At 51.0% G+C, this 14,400-nt stretch overlaps 1 pseudogene; it reads right to left on the bottom strand.

Moving 5' to 3' along the window:
• Positions 1-1,099: 1,099 nt before the first annotated feature.
• LOC140713268 (putative uncharacterized protein FLJ33534) lies at positions 1,100-12,290 on the bottom strand (annotated as a pseudogene).
• Between the last annotated feature and the right edge of the window lie 2,110 nt (positions 12,291-14,400).

Consider the following 14,400-nt stretch of genomic DNA (forward strand, 5'->3'; position numbering starts at 1 on the left):
AGCAAGCAAAGCACTGTCAGTATCCTGAGAGCTGGGAGGGGAAGAGCCAGCTTTCTCTTGTGGGTCTGACTCCTAAGTGCTTGCTCTTAATCATCATAGTTTACCATCTTTCCGCTTATATAGTCACTCAGCAAATTTCAGTCCTAATGCAAAATGCAAGAGGCATCCCATTCCAGTACACTTGATCCCAGGAGAACTTGTAAGACTTGTAAATGCAAACACATTTCATTCCAGATAGGCACTAATCCCTCTAACAAGAGCAGGGACTCGTAATTCAAACACATGATTTGAGCTGATAACCCTGGAGCAGCCATCCTCCTTCAACGGTGTAACTGCCACATCTTAAGGGGCACCACCAGGGCCAAGCTAGGTTTGTGGGGTCTCCTGGGGACACCCCCTCATTTACAGATTCCCCACCAATGTGTAGGACCAGCATGTCGTAGGAGGCAGCTATTGGCCTTTGCAGTAATCAAAACAAGGCTAATATTGGCAATATAATCAGCAGGCAATGGTGACTAATCCATCAGTAAACAACATATTTTTTCACCCATATTGTTTTAGCAGCCCCGAAGCTAACCCTTGTATGCCCAGTCATTTGCGTCAAATACTACTTCCTCCTCAAAATCACTGTTGGATATTTTCTTTTAACAAGGCTTCCCTGCCTCCGTTGTTTAGAAATGAATAAAAGATGCCCACTTGGAAACAGTGAAGAGTGGAAGAAAAACCTGAGCCCTAGAATCATTTGTTGTCAGATTGATTCCAAGCTGCACGACTTTCCAGCCTGGAGATCTTTGGCAAGTCACCCAAGTTCTCCAAGACTCTTTCTTCGAACTGGGGTAGAATCGTCTGCACTTCATAAGGTACAATAAAGACAAATGAGACAGTAGCATGAAATCACTCAGCGCAGTGTTAATACCTCGGTCCCTTCACCTGCCAAGCAGACTTTGAAGTCAGAGTCTGAGCTCTGTCCAGCCTCATCACCCACTAGACATGAGAACGCAGACAGCTCTCCATGCCCTCAGAGCCTCAGCTGCCCTGAAAACCAAGGATGGGATGCCCTTGAGTCCTTTCCTCCTTCCCCAGCTCCTGACCCTGGTCCTCAGGGGTGACGGCGTTCACTGGCCCTTGGCATCTGCTCCTCCTGTGTCAAGAAATAGGGCCCAGGCACCTCCCCGGGAAATCGCAGAGGCTGCACAGGCCAGATCTGGTAGGACCACGGACACAGTGGCTGGATCAGTACGTTGTTTTTTGTTTGTTTGTTTGTTTGTTTTTGAGATAGAGTTTCACTCTTGTTGCCCAGGCCAGAGTGCAGTAGCATAATCTCAGTTCACTGCAACCTCTGCCTCCTGGGTTCAAGCAATTCTGCCTCAGCCTTCCGAGTAGCTGGGATTACAGGCGTCCACCACTGTGCCTGGCTAATTGTTTGTATTCTTAGTAGAGACAGGGTTTCAACATGTCAGCCAGGCTGGTCTCGAACTCCTGACCTCAGGTGATCCACCTGCCTCAGCCTCCCAAAGTGCTGGGATTACAGGCGTGAGCCACTGCGCCTGGCCTATTGGTCTGTTTTCACACTGCTGATAAAGACATACCCAAGACTGGGAAGAAAAAGAGGTTAATTGGACTTACAGTTCCACATGGCTAGGGAGGCCTCAGAATCATGCGTAAGGTGAAAGGCACTGCTTACATGGCAGCGGCAAGAGAAAATGAGGAAGAAGCAAAAGCAGAAACCCCTGATAAGCCCATCAGATCTCATGAGACTTATTCACTATCACAAGAATAGCACAGGAAAGACTGGCCCCCATGATTCAATTACCTCCTCCTAGGTCCCTCCCACAACACATGGGGATTCTGGGAGATACAATTCAAGTTGAGATTTGGGTGAGGACACAGCCAAACCATATCAGTGGCCAAGGGCCCAGGAGGTTGGGTGTGCACTGAGTCCAAGGGTGACTTCCCACCCCACCATCTGACCTCTCTGAACTTCAGTTTCCTCATCTGCAAAATAGAGCCAATAGCACTCTCATCTGTCTGTATTAGTCAAGGTTCACCAGAGAAACAGAACCAATAGGACAGAGAGAGAGATTTATTCTGAGGAGTTGTTCATGCAATTACGGAGGCTAAGTCCCAAGATGGGCAGTCAGCAAGCTAGAGACCCAGGGGAACCGACAGATAGCTCTGGTCTGAGTTAGAGCCTGCGGATCTCCAAACGCTAAGTGCCAGTCTGAAAGCCAGCAGGCTACAGGCCCAAGAAGAATCGATGTTTTAGTCTCAGTCCAAAGGCAGGAAAAGGACAGTGTCCCAGCTCCAGCAGTCAGGCAGGAGGAGCCCTTTCATGCCAGATTTTTTGTTCTATCTGGGTCTTCAAAAGAGATCCACATAGACTTCAACTGACTGGATACAGCCCACGCCCATCAGGGAGGGCCACCTGCCTCACTCAGTCCACCTGCTCAAATGCAGACCTCACTCAGCAATGCCCTCAGAGACACATCCAGGTAACACTCCACCAAATATGGCACCCTTGGCCCAGTCAAGGTGATGCATAAAATTAACCATCTCACCATGTCATTTGGTTGTTGTCAGGAGTCAATGAAATAAAGCATTTGAGTGGTTAAAGAGGTACGCAAGATGCGTACCTATTACCACCGTCATCATTGTAACAGCAGGATATGGGTACATCCGATTCCCAACATTGCTAAAGCCATGACGTGTGATTGGGAGGAGCTAAAGTATGAGAATTGTCTTCTCCATGAGGTGGCCAGGCATGGTGGCTCACGCCTGTAATCTGCTCACGCCTGTAATCCCAGAACTTCAGGAGGCTGAGGGTGGGAAGATCACTTGCACCCAGGACTTTGAGAACAGCCTGGGCAACAAAGGGAGACCTCATCTCTACAAAAATCAAAAAAGTAACTGGGCATGGTAGTGCACACGTATAGTCCCAGCTACTCGGGAGGCTGAGGTGGGAGGATCACTCAATCCCAGGCGGTTGAGGCTACAGTGAGCCATGTTCATACCACTGCACTCCAGCCTGGGCAACAAAGCTTGAGGCCCTGTCTCAAAAAAAAAAAAAAAAAGAGACCGGGCACGGTGGCTCACACCTGTAAACCCAGCACTTTGGGAGGCCAAGGCGGGCAGATCATCTGAGGTCAGGAGTTCAAGACAAGCCTGACCAACATGGTGAAACCCTGTCTCTATTAAAAATACAAAAATTAGCCAGGCTTGGTGGCGCATGCCTGTAATCCCAGCTACTCGGGAGGCTAAGGCAGGAGAATCACTTGAACCTGGGAGGCAGAGGTTGCAGTGACCAAGATCGAGCCCAACAGAGCAAAACTCCATCTCAAAAAACAACAACAACAAAGGGGTGAAAGGGCATGGGTCCCTGGTCAGGTCAACACCATGACCTCCCAGAGCCTCGCCTGCCCAGTCCTGGGGCAGAGTGTCCCTGAGTCCTAGTTTAATGGTCCGTACCTCTGTGCCCCCTCCACCTCTAATCTAACCTGCCGCCAGACAGCGCCTGCATGTCAGCACACCCACGTCCCCACTCATCCATGCAAGCTCCTCCCAACTGTCCTCGAGATGAAAGTGCCACTTGTCAAAGGTGCACCAGGTGCCGGCCTCTGAGTGGGTGCTTCATTGCCTCTGTTATTTCATTTAACTATCATGCATCATGACGAATAAATGATTTGAAGAGTCTCTTAGGGAGGGTGCTGTCGAAGAAAACATACTCTGCTGCCCAGGTGACAGGAAGTGAGGACCTGAGAGCAGGTTTAGAGGACCTGAGACAGAGAAGCTGTCTCAAAAGACATGGGCAGGAACTAGGGGTTGAGGGAGCAGAGACAGGACCGACCCTACAGCCAAGGGAGGTGGGAGGCCCAGGCCCGTCCTACCTTCCCAGGACTTAGCTTAATCCCAGAACTCTGGAGGAAGGATAGAGGGGTCTTGAGGTGATGCCTTCCCAAGGGTCTGCTCACCTGGGAAGGTGGCTGCTGGAAGAGCTTCAGAGTTGAGCCCAGGAATCTGCATTTTAACACACTTCCAACGTCATGTTTGGGAACCACTGCTCCACCTCTCATGAGGAGGAAACTGAGGCCCGTAAAAGGAAAGAGACTTGGAATGAAGGAACCCCAGACCTGAAGGGCCTCCGAGCTCACCCAGCCCCAGCCCCAGCTCACTCTCAAACAAGACGTATTTGTAGCAGCAGTTTCTGCTCAGTCCCTTCTGTGACAGCGATGTCAAACCTCCCAGAAGTGCGTCTCAGAAACAACTCACTTCATGCTACCAGATGAACTCACTCCTGGGCTTTGCTATTCTTCAAAGACTAACAGCCTTAGAAGAAATCATGGCAGGGCTGGCCACAGGCCACCTGGGAGCTAGGCAGAATCTGACTTTGGCCCCAGCCTCTCTGTGATCTTTTCTGTTGCGGTGGAGGGATTTCCATGAGTCAGAGCCCTGAGTTCAAATGCCAGGTCTGCTGTGTGACCCTGGCAGGTTGCTCACCCTCTCTGAGCCTTCCTTTTCCAACAGGTATGATAGAAATATGACCTACCTTATGGGCTGGTGTGATAAGGAAATGGCTTAACAAACAAATGAGATGCCCGCAACCCCCAAAAGTCCCTTCTTGTCCCCTTTCAACATGTCTCCTCCCCTTCCCCAGTCTCAGGGGCCTGTAGCACCCCCTCCTCCAGCCTTGATTGCTCTCGGGGACTGCTGTGTGGATTGCTTGGACAGTGTGGACTATAATCTTCTGAGCAGCTCCCTCCCCAGGCACTTTCGCATTCCTGATCTGCCTTTTCCCTGAGCTTCCGAAGACTTTCTCCCCAGGAAGAAGCACAGCTGAACTGAGCATGAACAACCTCAAGGAGGAGGTGAGCACAGCCCTTCACAGTTTGCAGAGCCTCTGGCCCCACTCTCTCATCCGTCCTCTCAGCACAGGGGCAGGTCAGGGTGATGAAGCAGGAGCCAGTCCCACAGATCTGGGGATGCTCACCCAGCCAGGCACCCACTTCCTACCCTGACCCCCACCAACCTCCACCTCCCACCACTCTAAGGAGCTCCCGCTGCTCCTTTAGGACCCTGGGGCATCACTCCTCCTTAGGGGCCAGCCTTCCGCCTTGGTGGGTGGGGCAGAGACTGAGGCTTCAGTCATCAGCCTTACCCCTGAGGAAGGGGGTGCCCTCAGCCCTGGGCTGTCTCCACCCTCCCTCCAAGACCCACAAGGTGTACAGAGCTGTAAGTAGGAAAGGGGTCCCGATCCAGACCCCAGGAGAGGGTTCTTGGATCTCACACAAGAAAGAATTCAGGGCGAGTCCGTAAAGTGAAATCAACTTTATTAGGAAAGGAAAGGAATAAAGAATGGCTACTCCACAGACAGAACAGCCCCAAGGGCTGCTGGTTGCACATTTTTATGGTTATTTCTTGATGATATGCTAAACAAGGGGTGGATTATTCATGCCTACCCTTTTTAGACCATATGGGGTAACTTCCTGACATAGCTGTGGCATTTGTAAACTGTCATGGCGCTGGTGGGAGTGTAGCAGCAAGGATGACCAGAGGTCACTCTCATGCCCATCTAGGTTTTTGTGGGTTTTGACCGGCTTCTTTACTGCAACCTGTTTTATCAGCAAGGTCGTTATGACCTGTGTCTTGTGCTGACCTCCTATCTCATCCTGTGACTTAGAATGTCTTCACCGTCGGGGAACGCAGCCCGGTAGCTCTCAGCCTCATTTTACCCAGCTCCTACTCAAGATGGAGTTGCTCTGGTTTACATGCCTCTGACATAAGCATGTGTGCCCACTTCGACCAAATCCATGAGGGGCACCTGCACCACCTAGCCTGCCAGCCATTGGCCTGCTCCCATGGTGGGTCCCCTCCAGAAGCCCCCAGAAGCCCCTGCGCCCTTCCTCTCTTCACCTGCTTCCCGCCCACACACGCCCTGTGCCCCAGCCACAGGCACCCAGTCCAGATCCCTCCCCCATCTCCATACCTTCACCCATGCTGCTCCCCCTGCCTGGCATGCTGGCACCCTCCTCCCCACCCCCACCCCAACCCAGCCACCCGCAAACTCCTCCAAGTTCGAGCTCAAGCCTTTATCCCTCTAGGAAGCTTCCCTGAGAGGCTCAGACAGAAAAGATGCAGCCAACTTACTATTCAGTGAGCCTCTCTCCCTATCAGGGAAATGAGGAAGCCCTGTCACTGAGCCCCTACGATCCTGCCCGGCAGGGCTGCCACTCTCCACCCCACTGTGGCACTCACACTGAGGACAGGGTCACACACCTGGTTATTACGACTTCATGTCTATTTAACCATGTGCCAGGCACTGTGCTAGGAGCCTTGCGTGGATCAACTCATCCAATCCTCACCCTCAACCTAGAACTCGGAGGGCACAGAATAGGCACAGCCACAAGGCTGCTGCTGGAAAGGATGACACAGGCAGATGCAGGCCGGGATGGGTGAAAGGGTCTCTCAAGGAAATGAGCTGGAGTCGGGTCTGGAAACGCAGCAGAACGTGCTCCTGGCCCTGCCACACACCTGGGTCCCAGAGCTACATGGAGCTGACTGCCACCCCTGTCTGCAACCCTGGCCTTCTCCGCAGGACGCCTGACAACTTCCTTCCCCTGGCCTGCTGGCTAGAAACCCCTGCACGCAGATGGCCTTTCTGACTGGCCTTCTCCTGGCTACTGCAGCCTCACCGGAGGGCCAGGCCCAGGCCAGGGGCGGCTCCTGCCTCAGCAGGCCAGGGCAGCTCCCAAGGTGGGCTCTGGACCGGGGTCTCCCCTGAGCCAGGCAGGGGCTCCCCACGGGAGACAGTGCCAACCATACAGGCTGGGGGTGCAAATTGAGCCTGGAGAAGGAGAGGCTGATCCCGGTGATCAGAGGGGGCGGCACCAGCCTCAGCCATGCAGGTGTGAATTCCTTCCCCCAGCCTGAGACCAGTGCCACACCCCCGCCCTCTCTCCCCAGCCTCCCCCATGGATTACCCCTGCCTCACACCCCATGCTGGCAACCAGAGGCTGCTTCTGCCTGACTGCCCCCAGCTCCTCAAGTGTGCAGCCTGGGTTCCAGAGGGAGGCCCTACGGCCCTGTCAGAGACCACCAGAGAAGTATCACAGACTGCAGCCAGCGTGTGAGCTCAGCTGGGAGTTTGCACCAAGCCTGGCTCCGCAGTGAGGCCTGACTGACGCAGGCTAGGTCCACCCTGCATGCGCCGGCAGGTGTGGGTAAGTCCTGGGGCTCAGAGAGGGGCTTGGAAGGCCAAATGCAAGGCAACTGGACCCATTATCGCAGCACATAGAGTCCCCTTGACTTGCTGGGAGACGCTCACGCCCTCATAGTTAGCAATTCCATGGCCACTGGAGGCCAGAGTGGGAGCTGGGAGGCTCTGGACACCATAGCCTTGGGCCCCCGGCCCTTGCGGGGCTGGTGTTGGCCTGTAAATGCTGCTTCCGCTGTTCAAGCGCTGATGCTCCTCCACGCTCACGGGTCAACAGCTGCTGCCCACCTCCAAGACCCCCGCATGCTGCACGGCAGGTGGCCTCCCGCGTCCCTTCTGGGCCCTCCCTGTGGGTTAAGAATGTCACCCCCGCCAGGGCACCTGCCTCCCCAGGCCCACAGCTGGGTTCCTTTCACAGACACCGTATCTGGACAATTCATTTATTCTGTCTTTGATCAGAAATGGCCATAGCGAACCAGCGTGCGTCCGACCTGAGACACCCGGCTTCTGGGCACCTGGAGATGGTGGAGCCGGGGGAGATGCCGCGGGCCTGAGGGTGGATACAAAGCTCCAGGGTGCCCCCTGCTGCCTCTGGGGTGTTCTGCAGTCATGGCCAACATGGACTTGGACACAACCTGCTCTGATCTTCAGAAATATTATCCACGAGACCTGTTTTCTCCCAAAACGCATTCGGCTGCCCACCCATGGGAGGCTACAGAATAAAGAACATAAAGACATGCTCCAGAATATGTTCCCAATGCTTAAAATTTCCCCAACTCCCATGAATCTAGAGTCTTTGAAATATAGATCGAGTATCTTTTTGATAACGGAAGTAAAATTGTTTATGTGAGATGCTTTTTCTCTGCAAATAACAACTCAAGAAGAGACCAGGAACTATAGTCAGAAGGGATTCTGGTCCTGGGGGTCCATTTTGCCTGTGTGGTCTAGGTGGGTCGTGGTCTTCCAGTTTCTGCCCCTAAATCCACATGTGATCAGCTCCACCTCACAAGGCCGTCACAGTATTTCACAAGAGAAATGCACGAAAGCACACTTTTCAAGCAGTGTCCACAGTTGCTGTTTTTAATGTCATTATCCATCAGGGAATTTTTAACTTATCTCCCAGAGGCTTGACTGGATTGAAAATGTAAGGTCTATTTAATGAAAATTATCAAGGAAGTTCCTGGGGGAAAAACTTAGGCGTAGTCAAGTATTAGTCAAGCCCCAGCTCTGCAGTTCAAATTAAGCACACAATTTAGAAGTCGTATGTGTGAATTCCATGCCAGGCCTGCCACTTATTGCCTGTGTCCCTGCACAAGACACTCAGCCTACCTTTGTTTTCTCATCCATAAAATGGAGCTAATACTGTTCACCGAATGAGATGAGGTGAGGATTGGAAATAATGCCTGATGGGCAGTGGGTGCTGAATACAAGGTTGGTTCTTTTTTTTTTTTTTTTTTTTTTTTGAGATGGAGTCTCACTCTGTCACTCAGCCTGGAGTGCACTGGCATGATCTCAGCTCACTTCAACCTCCACCTCCCGGTTTCAAGTGATTCTCCTGCCTCAGCCTCCCAAGTAGCTGGGATCACAGGCTCGTGCCACCACGCCTGGCTAACTTTTGTATTTTTAGTAGAGATGTGGTTTTGCCATGTTGGCCAGGCTGGTCTGGAACTCCTGATCTCAGGTGATCTACTTGCCTCGGCCTCCCAAAGGACTGGAATTACAGGCATGAGCCACCACACCTGGCCATACAAGGTCGGTTTCATCCCTGAGTAGATCCCCAAAGGAATTCAAATCTGTATCATCTGTCATTGGTTGAATCGTGCTTCTTGAAATTTGCATCGAAGTCCTAATCCCCAGACCCCAGAAGGTGACCTTATTTGGAACCTGGGTCATTGTCGATGTGAGGAGTTCAGATGAGGTCATACTGGAGTAGGGTGGGCTGAGATCCAGTATGAATGTGACCTCACGAAAAAGGAGAAATTTAGACAGAGACACACGAAGAAACAACACCATGTGAAGATGAAGGCAGAGATTAGGGTGATGCTTCTGCACACCAAGGAACATCAAAGATTGCCAGGAAGGCCCCAAAAGCAAGGTAAGGGGCCTGGCACAGGTTCTCCCTCACTGCCGCAGAAGGAATGAACCCCACTAACCTCTCTTCTCAGACCTCTGACCTCTGTGGAAATGTGAGACGCTACATTTCCCTTGTTTAGCCACCCAGTTCCTGGCATTGCGTTAGGGCAGCTCTGGCAAACTAATACATAATCCGAGAGAGACTGTCACACATGTACTATCTTTACTGCTGAATAATCCTTACCAGTGGGCCCAGGCCGGGCATGGTGGCTGACGCCCATAATGCCAGTACTTCGGGTGGCCAAGGAGTGTGGATCACTTGAGCCCAGGAGTTTGAGACCAGCCTGGGCAACATAGTGAGACCCCATTGTCACAGCAGAATAAATAAAATTAGCTGGGTGTGATGGCACACACCTGTGGTCCCAGTTACTCAGAGCACTGAGGTGGGAAAATCACGGGACATGGGAGGCTCTAGTCAGTTGTGATGGCGCCACTCCACTCCAGCCTGGACGACAGACAGCCTGTCTCAAAAAAATAAATAAAATAAAATAAAATAAAATAATAAAATATAAAATAAAATAAATAATAAAATAAATAAAATAAAATAAAATAAAAGCCCAGGAAGGTAGGGTCAGAGCCTAGACAGACTAGAACCCAGATCTCTGGATTCTCAATTCTGTGCTCTTTCCACTACCCCTGACAGTCATGTCTTAGGCGTTAACATGATTGACCAGGTGCAGTGGCTCACACCTATAATCCTAGCACTCTGGGAAGCCAAGGCGGGCAGATTGCTTGAGCCCAAGAGTTTGAGACCAGCCTGGGCAACACAGTGAGACCCTGTCTCTACAAGAAAATACAAAAACTACCCAGGCATGGTGACGCATGCCTGTAACCCAGCTACTCGGGAGGCTGAGGTGGGAGGATTGCCGAGCCCAGGAGTTGGAGGCTGCAGGGAGCCACGATCATGCCACTGCATTCCGGCCTACTCCCTAAAGATATGCAGTAGACACAGGAGGAAGCACGTCCATTCAGACTTTTCCCACGCATTCAACCCGTAACAACACCACCAGAATCAGACCACATATTGCAACACGTTTTGTTACTGTTGTTTTATCATGTTTGTTTTGCTTAACATTATATAGATGACATCTTTACAAGTAATGAGTATAGTAAAGATACACAAGTAACATAACCCATCACCTATCAATGAATTTTTTTTTTTTTTTTTTTTTTTTTTTTTTTGAGATGGAGTCTTGCTGTTGCCCAGGCTGGAGTGCAGTGGCGTGATCTCAGCTCACTGTAACCTCCGCCTCCAGGGTTCAAGCAATTCTCCTGCCTCAGCCTCCCAAGTAGCTGGGACTACAGGCATGCACCACTATACTTGGCTAATGTTCTTCTTTTTTTTTTTTTTTTTTTTGAGACGGAGTCTCGCTCTGTCGCCCAGGCTGGAGTGCAGTGGCCGGATCTCAGCTCACTGCAAGCTCCGCCTCCCAGGTCTACGCCATTCTCCTGCCTCAGCCTCCGGAGTAGTTGGGACTACAGGCGCCCGCCACCTCGCCCGGCTAGTTTTTTTTTGTATTTTTTTGGTAGAGACGAGGTTTCACCATGTTAGCCAGGCTGGTCTTGATCTCCTGACCTCGTGATCCACCCGTCTCAGCCTCCCAAAGTGCTCGGCTAATTTTCTGTACTTTTAGTAGAGGTGGGGTTTCACCATGTTGGCCAGGTTGGTCTCGAACTCCTGACCTCAGATAATCCACCTGCCTCAGCTTCCCAAAGTACTGGGATCACAGGCATGAGCCACTGCACCTGGCCCTTGATGGACATTTAGATTATTTCCTTTTTTTTTTTTTTACTAACACAAATAATACTGCGAAAATAGTCTCAAGTAACTTTGCACATTTGTATCTTTTTGTGTGTGTGTAGAATAAATGTCTAAACATGCCAAATCTGTTTGTGATGGTTTTAAATAACCTCTGCAAATTATTTGATCCTTCTCCCATCAAAAGTGGAGTTTAATTCTCCTCCCTTTGAATATGGGCCAGTATTTGTACTTGTTTCTAATAAACAGAATGTGGTAGAAGTGGCACAGGGTGGCTTCTGTGGTTAGGATAGAAAAGGTGACACAGCTTCCACCTGGCTCCCTCTTTGTCAGTTCCTCATCCTTGAAACACAGCCACTTCACATTGGAGAGAAGCCCAAGCCACACGGAGGGGCCCCAGCTGGCCGCCAGACCCACCTGAGGTCACAGCCGACAGCTGGCATCAACCTCCAGCCTTGACAGTGAATGAACCTTCGGATGGCCCAGTCCCATCTCATTATTTTATACTGACATGATTTACCCTCAAAAGAAAAATGAAAGAAATACAAATTACAGCAATGTCATCTTTAGCAAGGACTGCTTGCAAGGTTGGCCCTTGGTTGGTATCCGGGAAATTGACTTGGGGAGTGTTCTGACCCTTCCCTGATAAGAACAGCTCACTGCCCCTAAACCGTGTAAACGCTGTGGTTTATGTCTTCATACTGGGAGTCCAGAATTTCGGTACATGCTAGGCAGAGGGTGCCTTTGTGACTAGCCTGCAGTAAATCCTCAGTGCCAAATCTCTAGTGAGTGTCCCTGACGATGACATTCCACACATGTTGTCCCAACACACTGCTGGGGGAAGTGAGTGCGTCCAGCGTGTGACAGGGTCTTGGACCCTCATACTCCCTTTCCTCTGGACTTGACCCATGTGCCTTTTTCCTTTGCTGATTTTGCTTCATGTCCTGTTGTCGTAATACATCATAGCCTCGAGTATCACTGTATGCTGAGTCCTGCGAGTTTTCCTAGCCAATCATCAAACCCAGGGTGGTCTTAGAGACCCCAACACCACGGCAACAAGACTACAGGGAAGCCGGCGCTTCCTGTATGTGTATACATTGCTGGTGGTACCTGCATGGACGCCATGAGAGCAACACAGCCTGTCTGTTGAAAGCCACTCAACATCCACTTCCTCTGACTCAGTAATCCCATCGGGGAATGTGTCCTGTGGCAACAATTCCACAGCAGGAAGCAGAGGCTTGAAGACACTCATCACAGCTGGTGCTAAACCTGCACAAAATCTAAATGTCCAAGAAGAGAAAAATTTGGTTAAACACATTATGGTGCATCAACTCTAAGAAACTGGCTACAATGAGATGTGTAAAGCTTATAAAGCACCTGTGGTCCCACCTACTCGGGAGGCTGAGATGGATCCCCTGAGCCCATGGAGGTGGAGGCTGCAATGAGCTATGACCATGTCTGGGCGACAAAGTTAAGACCCTGTCTCAAAAAAGAAAAAAAAAAAATTGTAAAGAGAAACATGAAAAGATGTTGCTGATACATTAAAAAAATTTTTTTTGGCCAGGCATGATGGCTCACACCTGTAATCCCAGCACTTTGGGAGGCCGAGGTGGGCAGATCACTTGAGTCAAGAGTTCAAGACAAGCCTGGCCAACATGGTGAAACCCCGTCTCTACTAAAAATACAAAAATTAGTCAAACATGGTGGCACACGTCTATAATCCCAGCTACTCAGGAGGCTGAGACGGGAGAATCACTTGAGCCCAGGAGGTGGAGGTTGTAGTGAACAGAGATCGTGCCCCACTGCACTCCAGCCTGGGTGACAGAACGAGACTACCTCTAAGTAAATTAATTAATAAATAAACAATTTTAAGCTGAGTACAAAATGGTGGGCACGTTGATAGCAACTGTACAACCAACAGTAAGACCCAAAGCAGCTACTCATAAGTGGGGGTTACAAGAGGAAGGCCGGAGCGGATTTTTCCATAGATAAATTGGGCCTTCCTTTAATGTTGCTGTTCTGAGGAACCGGGAGCTTTCTGGGGACTTGGCGGGAGCAGCTGACAAGGCAAGAATTGTGGCCCTGGATGCTTCCTCTGCGGTCACCGCCTGGTATGACGCCTCCAAGGTGTGTGCGTGTGGGAAGGAGAGAGAGGGTAGTAAAGCCAACTTGTCATCCAAAAAGCAGAGGCTTAGGGGACAAAAGGGACGGAAAATATCCCCCGCAAATTAAAAACTGCAGACACACATTTCCCCTGCCTTCATCTCCCACGCACCCGGCCCCGGGGCCGACAGGAAGTGGGCGGGGCTGGCTCGCAGGGCGGAGGCTCCTCGCGCTCTGTGAATCGCAGGTGTCCTTGCTCCCGGGCTGGTGGGGCCACCCTGTGGCTGCCTGGGCTGGAACGTTCTGCCTCGCCCAGCTGAAGGCCCTAAACTTGCTAAGCCTTTTAGGGTTGAGGAAAACCCATTAAAAGACAACTCCAGCAACCTCCCAAAGGCAAGGATTCTTGTGCTCCCCTGGAAAGTCTCATATAAAGTTAGACCACAATATGTGGGGTGTGCCCTGAGCCCTCGCTCAAGGGCACAGAGCAAGTCACTGGCAGAGCAGGGACTGGAACCCGGTGTCCTGATCCCCAGGTGAGGCCAGCCTTAGAGCTGCGGGAGGGGCAGGGCGGCGTGGGTCCTCCCAGGCTGGGGCTTACTGAGGCGCACCCAGAGTGAATTTGGATGTTTTTCCAGGGATAAGGACATGTGAAAAGAGACTGGCAGTGACTGACCTGGACTGGCAGGTGAGGTTTTTTTTTTCCCCTCAACATTTTATTTTGAAAATTTTCAGACACACAGAGAAGTTGAAAGAATGGCAGGGCAGACACCCAGCATATGCCCGCCCATATGCCCACCACCTAGATTCTACAGTTACGTTGTATTGTATTTACTTTGTCACCCATCAGTCCAGCCCTCTATCAACTCTCGGTGTGAAATGGTTTTTAAATTATATTTTAATTTTTAAGAACCAATCTCCAGCCGGGCGCCGTGGCTCACACCTGTGATCCAAGCGCTTTGGGAAGCCAAGGTGGGTGGATCACCTGAGGTCAGGAGTTCGAGACCAGCCTGGCCAACATGGTGAACCCCTGTCTCTACTAAAAATACAAAAGAAATTAGCTGGGTGTGGCAGTGCACACCTGTATTCCTAGCTACTCAGGAAGCTGAGGCAGGAGAATCGCTTGAACCTGGGAGGCAGAGATTGCAGTGAGCCAAGATTGCACCACTGCAGTCCAGCCCCAGTAACAGAGTGAGACTCC

The sequence above is a fragment of the Chlorocebus sabaeus genome, chromosome 14 (genome assembly GCF_047675955.1).
Source record: "Chlorocebus sabaeus isolate Y175 chromosome 14, mChlSab1.0.hap1, whole genome shotgun sequence".
NCBI lineage: Eukaryota > Metazoa > Chordata > Mammalia > Primates > Cercopithecidae > Chlorocebus > Chlorocebus sabaeus.